The sequence below is a fragment of the Callorhinus ursinus genome, unplaced genomic scaffold (assembly GCF_003265705.2).
Source record: "Callorhinus ursinus isolate GAN/ISIS: 27379988/994484 unplaced genomic scaffold, GSC_fseal_2.0 scaffold1, whole genome shotgun sequence".
Lineage (NCBI taxonomy): Eukaryota > Metazoa > Chordata > Mammalia > Carnivora > Otariidae > Callorhinus > Callorhinus ursinus.
Genome location: NW_027397063.1, coordinates 142,371,421 through 142,384,982, shown reverse-complemented (window position 1 = coordinate 142,384,982; position 13,562 = coordinate 142,371,421). Strand labels below are relative to the sequence as shown.

General features: G+C 39.3%; 1 protein-coding gene and 1 long non-coding RNA gene across 14 annotated transcripts in view; one reads left to right on the top strand and one right to left on the bottom strand.

Annotated features, from left to right (window-relative positions):
• The window catches only part of LRRFIP2 (LRR binding FLII interacting protein 2), a 108,776-nt gene extending 96,769 nt beyond the window's left edge, over positions 1 to 12,007 (bottom strand). For 5 of the 13 annotated variants that reach the window (XM_073902188.1, XM_073902194.1, XM_073902192.1 and 2 more), the window contains exon 1: positions 11,753 to 12,007. The gene's annotated coding sequence lies outside the window, so the exon portion shown is untranslated. Of the gene's footprint in view, positions 1 to 10,893; positions 11,270 to 11,752 lie in introns of those variants that run through there. The other 8 variants (XM_073902200.1, XM_073902206.1, XM_073902208.1 and 5 more) reach the window with 8 other exon arrangements.
• Positions 12,008 to 12,122: 115 nt separating this feature from the next.
• Positions 12,123 to 13,562, top strand: part of LOC112833440 (uncharacterized) — a 47,846-nt gene continuing 46,406 nt past the window's right edge. Inside the window, exon 1 of the long non-coding RNA XR_012381109.1 lies at positions 12,123 to 12,368. This is a non-coding gene — a long non-coding RNA (uncharacterized lncRNA). The remainder of the gene's footprint in view (positions 12,369 to 13,562) is intronic.

The following is a 13,562-nucleotide window of genomic DNA, read 5'->3' as shown; positions in this document are numbered from 1 at the left end:
CTGTGTTTTCTATCTGGGGTATAGAGAATTATTACTGAAATATTTCTTCCACCAAAAGAAATGAAAATCAAAACTAACATGATAGAAGTAAGTAACTTCTGTTACTAATAAGAAAATAGAAGGAACCGGAATTAAGTTCCAAAGGAAAAAAGAACTTAGACTAGCCTTAGACCTTAGGCTCTCCTTCTGATTAAGATGAACTCTATTGACAATACTTATATTAACTATACTCTAATAACAAAAATAAAACTTAGAATATAATGCAACAAGAGGAAAAAATTACATTAATAAATATGATCATTTTAATTTTTTGTTAGTCTGTAGTAAAACCAAAGATAAAACTGAAAATGACCCAAGCTGACAACAACAGCTTTAAGTCAAGGCCAGTCAACATGATGTAATAAATTGTGGCAGGAGAAAACTCATAGGAAGGAAGCAAAGACAAGGACACATTAGATATTATGCCTATAAGGTGCAAAAAGATAATAAAATGCCATGTAAAGTATAACTGCAAATACGTAAAACTTCATACATACAAATAATGAATAAAGACAATATGTATAAAAAGAATTTTCCTTTTTCTTAAGTTTTATATACTGTTGATATAAAAAATGATTTAAGCTAAAATCTACAATTATGGGCTACTTCATAGTATGAAAATACAAACTTACAAGAATAACCAACTTTGAAACAATATTAATGAACTGATAAAGGGGAAAGATTCATTGGTCTGTCAGAGCAATTGCAAAGTAGGACTATAAAAATCTATGTTGGTCATCTCTGGTAAAACTGTAATTTCCTAATAGATTTCACAGTGACCAACAACACTTTTACAGGCATAATGACTTGTAAGTAAGTGAAAAACACATTGCTAATTTTAAATAGAATGAGTACCACTGGATTAACCTTTAAAATTAAAAATCTAACTTGAATCAACAGGTCAAAATTAGAACAAAGAAGCAAGCATTAATGTCCTCTAAAGTCCTGGGGGAAAACAACAATTTTTAAGTCTACAACTTTTTATTAACAAAGCAAAATCCTTTCAAATTATCAGCTTTCCCTAAAGACCTCTATTCTATGAATCCTTCCACCCACGTAGCTAGCTCACTGAATGGATAATAAAATAGTGCCATGAGATACTTTTATAGCTCATAATGGGAGAGGCCAACATTTCCCCTCTCTTGAGCCATGCTGGTCAGGTTTGTGTAGCTTAAACCTGTCTTAGAAAGGGCAAAGTAATACTCTGAAATGGTAGGCAAGATACCAATCAGGCCCATAAAAGGAAGTCAACAAGATATAATGCAATGTAAGTACAATGTTCACAAGGGAATAATTAGAGAAGAAAGCCAAGCTGACAGCACAGCTGTGAGATTAGCTAATCCAAGTGCCATCCAATCTAAAGCCACATGCAATGAGCTCCACTTTAGATGCATGACTTTGCTCATAAAAGACCTAACATCAACATTTGGGTAGCTCCTTTTTATACAAATAAAGACAAACTGACCATCCCTCCTCCCATACCTGCTCATCCACCACAGCCTCACACACACACAAAGAGAGAGAAAGATATCATTAATAACTTCCCAGAAGTTAAGGACATAAGTTTCCAGATTCAAAGGGCCCACAGAATGCTCAACACAAGTCCTGAGTCGATACCAAAGTATTTCATAGTGAATTTCAAACACTGAAGATGATTTTACAAGCTTCCATGGGTGGGAAAATCAGGTTACATAGAAAGAATTAACAATTAGAATGGCTTTAAACTTTTAAAAGTAATTCTGGAAATGAGGCACCTGGGTGGCCCAATCAGATGAGCAACCAAACTCTTGATTTCAGCTCAAGGTCATGATCTCAGGGTGGTGGGTTCGAGTCCCACATAGGGCTCCCCGCTCAGCACAGAGTCTGCCTGACATGCTTTCTCTCTCCCTCCCTCTGCTCTTTCTCAAACAAATAAATAAAATCTTTTTTTTAAAAAAGGTAATTCTGGAAAGAGGACAATCACTGTATTAATGCCTTCAAACTCCTGAAGGAAAACTACAGACAACCTATAAACTATGCCCAGTCAAACCATTCTATTTCCCATACTTGATGATTAAAGACATTTTTAGACATTTGAGGCCTCAAAAACTTACCTCTTTTATGCCCTTTGTCAATAAGCTACTAGAAGATATACTTCACCAAATAAAAGAGAAAAATCAAAGGAGTAGTTTGTTGCAGAGTCGGCCAGGGACTCAGGTTCCTTTCCGCCAGTGACTACTCCTTTACCCCTGCTTCCCAACTCGCAGCTGATAGAGATGTGAGCGAGATATACACCTGAATTGTGTTAAACCACTGAAACTTGGGGGTTGTTTAAGATGGTTAGTCTATTCTGACTACCAGACACAAAAAGGTGATAGAGCTATTCCACTTTTCAAAACTGAACCACATATTGGTTAGAAATACATGTTTGGAGAGTGGGACGGCACAGTTGGGCAAGGAATGGTCCCAAGAGAGCGATTAACATGTAAAATGGCATTGTGATTGCCTGAGAAGGAAGGCACACATTAAAGAATATGTACAGGAACTTCTAGGATAATTGTAATGTTCATTTCTTGCCTAGGTAGCGAGACACAGATGCTCATTTTATTGTTCTTCCTCAAACTGTATTTTTGTTTTATATCTCTCCATGTTTCACAAATAAACTAATTATTTTGTTCAAAATAAATCAGATACATAGGATGAGGCACTTAAAAAAAATGTTGGAGTATTTGGGAAAAAATAAGGTGAAGAGAAAACTAAGTAAAGAAAGGAAACCCCCTGGCAGCCCCCCTGGAAAAACTGAGTTAAACAAGAAAGAAAGCAATCATGGTACAATACTTGGCTAAGCAGTAAATAATATTTATTTAGTTATAATGAAAACACCAACTATTGATTTAAAATTGCAAAACTGGAATGTTGCAGAGAGGAGATGAGGGGAATAATGAAGGAACAGAAAATTAACAATAAAAACCACCAGTAATACTTAGTTAATTGCACATACATGTTTTTCAAAGAGAAACAGGTTTATAAAGTATGTGCTATTTTGTAAGATACGTCTTTTAACTGCACATACATGCTTTTTAAACAAAAATGGGTTTAAAAATTATGTGCTATTTTGTAATCAGCTATGGCAGACAGACTCTAAGGTGGCTCCCCACCATTATTCCCCCTCCTGTTCCTACCTTTGTGTAAACACCTCTCAAAGAATGTGGCCAGGACTTGTGACTTGCTTCTAACCAACAGAATATGACAAAGGTTATGAGATGTCATTCCCATGGTTATGTTACATTATATAAGACTAGCCAGCTAGCCGACTTGCTCTAGGCTCTCCTTAATGATTTAACCAAGTGGTCATATCAGGAAATTCCATGGGGCGAAGAAATTCATTCAGGTTGCCTCTTAAGAGCTGAGAGCAGCCTTTAGGAGCTTGAAGACAGCCTCTACATAACCTTTAGTTATCCGAGAGTAATCTTTAGTGAGCAAGAAGCTTCAGTCCTAAAACCACAAATAAATTAATTCTGCCAAAAACCTCAGTGAGCTGGGAGATGGATTTTTATCATGTAAGTCTTCAGAAGAGGATTCTGCCCAGCCACACACAACACCTTGATTACAGCCTCATGAGACCCTATGCAGAGGACCCAACTCAGCCACGCTCAGACTCCTGCCCCACAGGAACGTAGGATAATAAATCTGTGTTGTTTTAAACTCTAAATTTGTGTAACTTATTACACAATACAGAAAACAAATGCAACAGCTTTTAAAACTTTGGATAAAAAAAAAAACCTTTGGATGAATAAATTCTGCAAAGGTACAGGGATAAAAAAATCAACACATACACACATGTACAAAACAGCTGCATTTCCATACACTAGCTATGCACAATCCAAAAAGGAAATTAAGAAAACAATTCCATGTACAATAGCATCAAAAAGAATAAAATACTTAGGAAAAAACTTAACCAAGGAGGCTTGTACACTGAAAACTACAAAACATTGCTGAAAGAAATTAAAGGAGACATAAATAAATGGAGAGCCACCCCCTGTTCAAGGATTGGAAGACTTAACATTGTTAAAATGTCAATGATACCCAAAGCCATCTACAGATTCAATGCACTCTCTATATCAAATCCTAATGACATTTTTTGTAGAAATAGAAAAACCCATCCTAAAATTAAAATTTATATGCAATCTCAAGGGATCATGAACAGGCAAAACAGTCTTGAAAAAGAACAAGTTGGAGGTATCACACGTCCTAATTTCAAAACTTAACTAGAAAGCTACAGTAACCAAAACAGTGCCTTACTGGCATATACCACAACCAAAAATAACTCACAGTAGATCAAAGAAATAAGGGTAAGCTAAAACTACAAAACTTTAAGAAGAAAACATACACAAAAAGCTTCATGACATTGGTTTGGTGATGATGTCTTGAATATAATGCCAAAAGCCCAGGCAACAACAACAAAAGGTAGATAAATTGGACTTCATCAAAATAAAAACTTTGTGCATCAAAGGACAATATCAAGAGAAAAAAAGTGACCCACAGGATGGGAGAAAATATTTGCAAATAGTACATCTAATAAGGGATTAATCTCCAGAATATATAGAGAACCCCTAAAATTCAACAACAAAAAACAAACAACCCAATTCAAATATGGGCAAAGGAATTGAACAGATATTTCTCCAAAGACAGATAAATGGCCAATGAGCACATGAAAAGATGCTCCACATCACTAGTTATTAGGGAAATACACATTAAAACCACAATGAGACACCACCTCACATCCATTAGAATGGCTATTATTTTAAAAAATAATAATAAGTGTGTCAAAGATGCAGAGAAACTAGAACCCCTGTACATTGCTGGTAGGACTGTAAAATGATCAACCACTGTGGAAAACGGGCATGGCAATTCCTCAAAAAATTAAACATAGAATTGCCATATAATCAAACAATTCTACTTATGGGTATATGCCCAAAAGAAATGAAACCAGGGACTCAAATAGATATTTATACACTTGTGTTCATAGGTAGCAGCATTATTCACAATAGCATTATTCACAATTTGGTAAAAGCTAATTAAGTGTCCATCAATGGACAAAGAGATAAACAGAACGTGGAATATACATACAATGGAATATTAGCCTTAAAAAGGAGTTAAATTCTCACGCATGCGGGTGCCTGGGTGGCTCAGTTGGTTAGGAATCTACTTTCAGCTGTGGTCGTGATCCTGGCATCCTGGGATCGGTCCTGCATTGGGCTCCCTGCTCAGCAGGGAGTCTGCTTCTTCCTCTCCCTCTGCCCCTCCTCCCCGCTCATGTTCTCTCTCTCTCTCTCATAAATAAAAATCTTAAAAAAAAAATTCTCATGCATGCTACAACTCGGATGAACCTTGAGAACATTGTGCTAAGTGAAATAAGCCAGACACAAAACAGAAATATATGATTCTACTTATATCAAGTACTTAGAGTAATCAAATTCATAGAGACAGAAAGTAGAATAGCGGTTGCCAGGTGCTATGGGGATCGAGGAATTATTTTTTAATGGGCGCAGAGTTTCAGTTTGGGATGATGAGAAAATTCTGGAGATGGATGATGGTGAAGGTTGTACAACAGTGTGAATGTATTTAACACCACTGAATTGTACACTTGAAGATGATTAAAATGGTAAATTTTATATTACATATATTTTAACACAATTTTTTAAAAACCCCACTTGGATGGATAACAAAGGGTGAGTTGGGTAAGACAGGCAGACAATGACTCTCTCATTTCTTTGACTATCTGCTGAGATATGGCAATATCCATGACAGGGGGGAAGACAGCCAATCTAAAACTGAATTTTTTTTTCTATCTTTAATCCTATAATCCTTGGGTCACTTTACTGAAATCCTTTTTTTTTTCTTTTTAATAGCAACCTGTATGCTTACTAATTGTACTCTTTATTGTTATAAATTACTTAAACCATTTAACAGGGAAATAAATATTTTAACATCCTAGTCCTCTGCATACAGTATACTCTATTTTACTTAGAAAACAGCCAAAAAAGTGCTCCTGGCTGTTAAAATGTTTCAACTTAGGAAAGTGGGGGATATAGAAAGAATAACAAAGTGATCAGAACAAGTAACTTTAAAAAGAGTTTCCTAAAACAGTAAAGTTATGTTATATCAAAACTAGTTAAGGTTTTGGTGTTCATAATGAAAAAACAACTGAAACATACAAGGTTCAAAGTGAAAACAATGAAAAAGATGAACTACGATTTTTTAAGAAGGGTTTTAATAGTTCCCTTCTGAGGAAATAAAAACAACCTGATACACATTTGTACAAAATGTACAAAAGTACATTGTACTTTTTTTTTTTTTTTTTTTTTTTGGTAGAGAAAGGCTGAGACTTGAGACAGGCAAGGGATAAATAGGAATAAATCAAATAGGAATAGAAAAAAAAAGGGAAAATACTCCAGTTTACTTTTTCTCCTCACACTCAATACAGTACTAAGTACATCATTATCAAATGCAAATAATCCAAATTTCTGAGGGCAAGGAAAAACTAAATTTCTTGGAGTTACAACCTAATCTAAAGCAAAAAAAGGAAACCATCTGCAGCTTTGCATCTGTAAATTAAGTTTGCACTGCATGCAGAGTTCTTCAAATAACCTTGACTGTAATACAAGGCTGCAGTTTAATATAGTGACAGGAACCTTGGGTACACGGGTGGAGTACTAAGCCCTTTAAACAGTTTTCTAGACTAAGTAGTGAAATCAGTTAAAGAACTTTAAACCCAAGGGCCTCATTCACTAAGTATAGAAAACACCAAGGTTTTCATGAGAAAGCACATGATACACAGAGGCAGCTGTGCTGGGAGATAGCATCTGGTAACAGCCTCGAGTTATTTTTAAAGAGATAACTTCATGATAATGTACATGAGATTGTAGCAGTTCCATGGGAAGAAGAGCACGAGAATTTGGGAAGAAGCTAATTTCTCTGTACGAACTCAAAATAATCCTATAAAACAGCCCATCATTCCCAGTGTCCTTTTGATCCAAAGATATGTGTGCAAGTCTCTGAAGTGGACTAGTTCAACTAGGGCCATGGCCTCCCTATGCCAGTATCAGTAATGGTTTTCTTCTGTTGTAAAACATTTGACTGATCACTCTTAGACCCAGACCATAACATCATGGTACAATCCTGTGCTCCTCCTTCTGCACATTCCTCTGAAATACTTTTCTCATTAGTTTTCCTTAATCACGCTCTTTTCTCAAAAAAGAAAGACAAAAAGAAAAAAAAATGATCCTAGGATATGCACGCTAAGCAGATTTTCACCCCAAAACTTAGCTTTAATCTTCTGGAGGCAAATGTCCTTTATAAGCTCACTTTTCTGTGGCTGCCGCTTTTCCTGAACCGCAGGCCTTCCTGACTGGCAGCCGGGCCAGGACAGATTACAGTTATGTGGTAGGTTCTGTCGGACGATCTCTGACAAGGCCTCAAAATAGAAGCTGGGCACAAGCCAGAGACATTGCCACTCACAAGTTCCAACTTCATCATCATACATCAGTACTTTATTTTTTCTCCCCTAGAATCTCTCATTTTCAAAGGGCAAAAGTTCCTGAACCCCCCTCCTCCTGGTCATGAGTGAGCTGTATAATACAGAAATTAAACTTTTAAACTTTTAATTTGCTCACAAACACTTTGCAGAATAAAAACTGAAGCTGTACCTACCCCCTGCCTTGGGATATTAATCCATCCATAGCACTCTGGTTTGCAAAAGGATTTTGGAATCTCAAACTCTACAGAGGTTTATTTTATTATGAATAGACTAGGATGTGGAAGGTAAAGAAAGACAGAAGGTGGACTATTTATTTTTTGTGACTAATAATATAGTAGCAGACTTCATCAGGGCAAGAAGTTAAACTATACACAATATTTTTAATTGATATTGGTCATAAAATCCTAAAACAATCAACCAACTACAAAAGGTATTCATTTAACTATTACCCAATATATAAGTGAAGTGGTTTGTCTATAACACCAGTCTTCAAGCCACAGTATTTTCACCCTTACCAAAGTACAAACAAAATTAACCACCAGTCACTCTAAATGTTTAAATTAAGATTGCCTTATAAAATACATTTTAATATTTTTTAAAATGGAGAGGACAGAATACAAAGTAAGAGTTCCTTTCTCCTACAAGGCTGAGAAAGAAGTTAACTTCTGTTATAAAATAAAATCCAACATAAAATTGAAACAAATTTATAAATCTTCACAATTTAAGGTCCAACTTTGCAATCACTCTTTCAGAAATATATTCCATATACATACTTATGGACTAGTGCAAACATTTATATACTAGTTGTTCACTATAGCAACATTTATAGAAAGCTAAAAACAACCTAAATGTCTGTTAATAGGGAATGGTAAAACAAATCATGGAAAATGAATAAACTGTGGTTCATCTACACTAGGCAAGACATCCAGTCTTTTTTAAAAATCAGATGGACACATGTACTAATACAGAAAAGTCTCTAAGATTATATCAAGGGTAAGAATGAAAGATAGAAGAAAGTTCTCCTAAACATAGGTGATTACATATGTAACAGAAAATTTGGAGAAGAATATACAGGAAACTATTCACAGTAGTTGCCTGGATTGGGGGTGGGGGAGTGAGAAAAGGCTAGAAGTTTGTTGTGCCTTTGCACCACATAACATTTTCTTTTCAAATGTTTTATCAATTTTTAAAAATCCTACAAACATCTACTGTACCCATGAAGTGGGCATTCTCTTTCCATGTATGTATGCCATGTCCTCTGTCTTCTCAACCATTTTTACTCTTACCTACTGCTCTCCCGACCACTAAACCAAAACAAAAGCATACACATTTAGCAAATCTCAGAGTTCCCCCCAAGAAACAGAATCCTTTTTCCATCCCCCCACCAGAATAAAGAAATAATAGAATAAACGAAAAAGTATAACTTATACTAAACCCTGTTTTTAGCCCCATGTTTGATTCCTTTTAAGTCTGGCCTAATTTCTTGTAGGGCAAAAAGTTTTAAAAGTGAAGTGCAATGTGCAACACAAAAAAATTATTTCCAAAGGTGTCTATCTAGTATCTTAAAAGGAGAAATGGAGAAAAAGGTAAAATTATTCTACTCACTGGGCAAATTCTGCTCAATCCCTTCCCTCTGAAGTTTTAAAAAGTTGAGTTTTGAATAATGATCATAAAGTCTATTAAGTCTATTGCAAACCGGATAAGGTAGTACATTTTCCTGGTTAAAGGTCCATCTCACCATTCAAAGTCTCCAGAAAGAAAGTAACTACCTAAAAGGAAAAGGCTATGAAACGGCCTCTATTTTATAGGTTCAATGGATAGTGCTCCTATGGTAAAGACAGAATTGTATCTCCTCTTAAATGATCCTCATCAACATTCCCAGCACGCTGCCAGAATTTTTTTTTTCTATACATCATCAATTCTGTTCCTTTTCACACTAGGAGCACCGTAAAACAATTCACAAAAAGCTTAGCAAGACACAGCTCTCATTTCTAGTACAAATATGTTTTTGGTTTTGTTTTTAGAGAAAAAGAATCTACTTGCCAAATATACCCTCCTATCACTTTTTTTCCTTCATTACGGAGATGCTTAAATCATGACATTTAAGGCTGGAAGGCTTCTCTTGCATATCTACCTATCAAGACTGTTAGTTATGGTGCTTTCCACAAGGGATTTTCCAAAAGGGAATCTCTCTTTACTGGGAACTGAAACTCTTAATTAAGTCACTATTAACTGGACAAAAATCAAAAGCAACATTAGGGAACACTCTATATATAAGAATGAATATCCAAGAAAATAAGATGATAAAATTTAGTCAAATAATTAAAGGAACCTGGTAAGCAAGACCAACTTACCATTACTTTATAGCTGATAACTAAAGTTCCCTACAAATGAAAATCAAGGTAAAATAAGCTGAATTCCAAAAAGAAGTAAAAGAAAACAAGGCTAAGTGTATCAAGTTCTCTGTGATTCGAGGTTATTTTGCTTAACAATATTTTTAAAGCCAAAAGTGATCAAATTACATTTCAGCAATAAAAAGTTATTTCTAGTTTACAATGAATTCATTCCAATAATAAATCACAACTTCAATACCCACTTTCTTCTATAACAGAACTTATGTAAGAACTCAGTGTAGTCTCATTCCACATTTTTAAGGATTCACAAAATAGGTGAGGCCTTTCACTGAAAAGACTATTTTGTATACTGTAGATTCTTTCAGTAAACTTTTTTATACCTTTTCTCATTTATTTTGTTTCTAGACCCCTTCACTTATCTTCCCACATCTGGCAAAAAAAAAAAAAAAATAGGGGGAGTGGGGGAGGGTAAAATAACAACAATTCACTTAGGAACTAACTATTCTAAAGCCAAACACTCTGCAAAAGTTCAATTTTTATGTCCTTACCACACTTCATGACAATAAGTATGCAGCAACAAACCTAACAAAGCATAATACAACACTTCATATAAAATGACTGAAGGCATCTAAACAGGCAATAACAAACTTCTAGCTTTCCTCTATTCCAATTTTAAGATCCATATCAATGATTCACAGAGTGACCTAGCTTTCTAAATGAATCACGCTTTCTAAAATTCTTACTCTAACATGAATACTAGGTCATCATCTCTATATTTGTTAAAGAGAGCATGATGTTGGTTAAAAAGGGTTAATACTGCAAGACTTCCAAACCACAGCAAACTTCAAGTCTCTGCCAACTAACTCTTATCTGCAACACTACATTCTCCAACAATTGCACCTTTATATATAGATTCATCCCCATATAAAATGTTATCTTGAAAAAAATGTTATTTTATATTATGAACTCGCCCACCCGTACCTGTTCACCATCTCTCTGGTTCCATTCATTGCATCCACGTTCTCTTCCCATTGTGATAACATAAAAAATTAGTGGCTACTTAGTTATTCTTACACATTATCTCCTAGTCAATTAACCTACTCTACAGTTTTTCTGTTTACCGGAGAAGTGCTGAGTCATTAAATGGAAACTCAAAGAAAATGAGCTACAAACAATTAAAGTTTAGGATACAATATTTCCCTAGCCGTGTCTCAGCAGCCTAATATTTGTATCTCCCACGGTGGAAAAGTAGAGCAAACACTTGAACTTTTTCCCTCTAAGAAAGGAAAAGAGGTGCGTTCCCTTATGTCCGCCTGCTTCCTGCTGGATATCCACAGGCAAGAGAAGCAGGCCTGACTGGAGCTGTATAATTTAACAATCTGGGTGTGAATAACACCCATATTAGTCAAGCATTAACCCCGACACTCCTAGCAAGCGCCTGTTATGCCCGCGCTTCAGTTCGGGTCAAGGAAGAAAAAAAATCCCATAAAAATGCTACGCCCTCCACCGGCCTGACACCGTTCGCTGGGGTGCCGGTCCAGGGACAGAAGCGAGGGAGTGCCGCGCCGGGGGAGAGAAGGAGCCTCGAGCACCGAGGCACAGGGACAGCGGCCCAATGTAATTTCTCCCACAATGGGAGTAACCCCTTCCCCTGGCACAGACGGAGGGTGCGCGTTAGAAATCAGGCGTGCTGCCGGCGAACGCAGTAGGCGGGGGGCGACCCCGACCCGAGAGCCCGCAGGGAAGCCCGTCCCCCACCAGGGGTCAGCGGCGGCGCCGGTCGCACGGGCTGTAGAGGCCGGGAAGGGGGTCCCGGGACGGCGGGAGGGACGGCCCTTACCTGTCCCTGGGCGCGGGCTGTGGCTGTGGCGCCGCCCGGGAAGGGCCGGGGCGCGGGTCGGCCGCCGGGAGCCGGCCGGGCGAAAAGCGAGGAGCGGAGGGCGAGGGGCGCGGACGGCGAACTGGGTCCCAGGCTCCCGGCCAGGGAGGCCGGGCTGGACGCGGCGGCTCCCGGCACCCGAGGCCGGTCAGTCAGTCACGCCGGTGGCCCCGCGGCGCGGTGGCTGAGGCAGAGACAGCGGAACCGGCCCCCGGGAGGAGCCGCAGCCCGAGCGGCTGGCGACGGAGGCGAAGGAGGGGCGGGGCCACAGGGTCGGTGACCCGCTCACCCGGAAGCAGTTGCGGCTGCGGCGGCGCGCGCTGCGGGACGGGCAGGATCCCGGCCTGGCGGAGCACGACTGGCTCTCCCGCAGCCAGCTGCGTGCCGTTCCGGGAGCGGTGCTTCCGCCGCAGTGCGCCACCACTACGAGCTGCCGGCGCCGCGCTGGAGGGAGGGTGGCTGGGTGCGACCCCGGTGGGCGGAGGACCGGGAGCCCGGAAGGTGAAATGAGGCGGGCGCCCGCTCGCGGCTGCACCTGCCCTGGTCGCCCCTAAACTGTCCGGCCTGGTGGGCTTGGGTAAGTGGGCCGGGGCGGCGGTTCCGACTGTAGAGAACGAGTGTGCGAGAGCGAGTGGGTGTAATGGCAACGCGAAAAGCCTTATTTCCAAAATGAAAACGCGTGATTTTAAAATGATTTCCGGAGAAAAATGCGGCGGGGTTGGGGGGTGGGGTGGATGGAAGGATGTAGAGGCCATTAAATATCTGCTAGACACGGAGGTGTCATTCATTCCAGAAGTGTCTCTCGAGACTCAGCAGGTTCAAGGCGCTGGAGAAAGGCCAGGGCCCAGCTCTTTGGGAAGCATACCTTCTAGTGGGGTAGAGGGATTTAAGCAGACAGACAAGGTAATGACAGATTGTGGTAAGACTGTACAGGAAATACATAAGAATGATGTGAGAGATTGTGTGGGCGAGACCCCTTTTTCAAGATAGGATGGCTAGAGAACCAACCTAGAGGAGGGAAGTGATAGTTGAGCAGCTTCCTGGGGAAAAGGCACGAAATACACTTAGCCACAATCTTATAGACAGAGACTACAGGTTCCAGAACCTGCTTGAGTAAGCCCACGGATTCCATGTGAAGAACCTGTCTCTAAAGCCTTCTAAGGTCTGTCTGTGTGCTGTCCACCCTTGCAATTTCACAAGGTTGCTCACCCTTTCGAGTTGATGGAGCCCGGGAATATGGCTCTTTTAGCGGAGGTTCAAGGCATGAGTTAGGGAACGTTGGTCTCCAGACAGAGAGACCAACGTCAACAGGCGCTTCCGGGGGAGAATTACACCATCAGCCTTGAAAGATAAATTCTTTAACCTTTTACCATTTCTTTTTCCATGTCACTTTTTCTCAGACCCATGAGTAAACATTAAAATTATTATTTTTACCTGGGATCAAGAGGAGTTTGGGGCACCTGGGTGGCCCAGTTGGTTAAGTGTTTGCCTTCCGGTCAGGTCATGATCCCAGGCTCCTGGGCATCAACCCCCGTCAGGCTCCCTGCTCAGCGGGGAGTCTCTTCCTCCCCCTCCCTCTCCCTCTCCCCCTCCATCCCGTTTGTGCTCTCTCTCTCATTCTCGCTGTCTCTCAAATAAATAAATAAAATCTTTAAAAAAAAAAAAGAGGTGCTTTAATCTTCCCAAAAGGTTATATACTCTGTTATGATCTGAATAAAAGAATGATGGCCTATTTTGCTAAATCAGTTAAAGTCAAAATAAAAGGCCAACT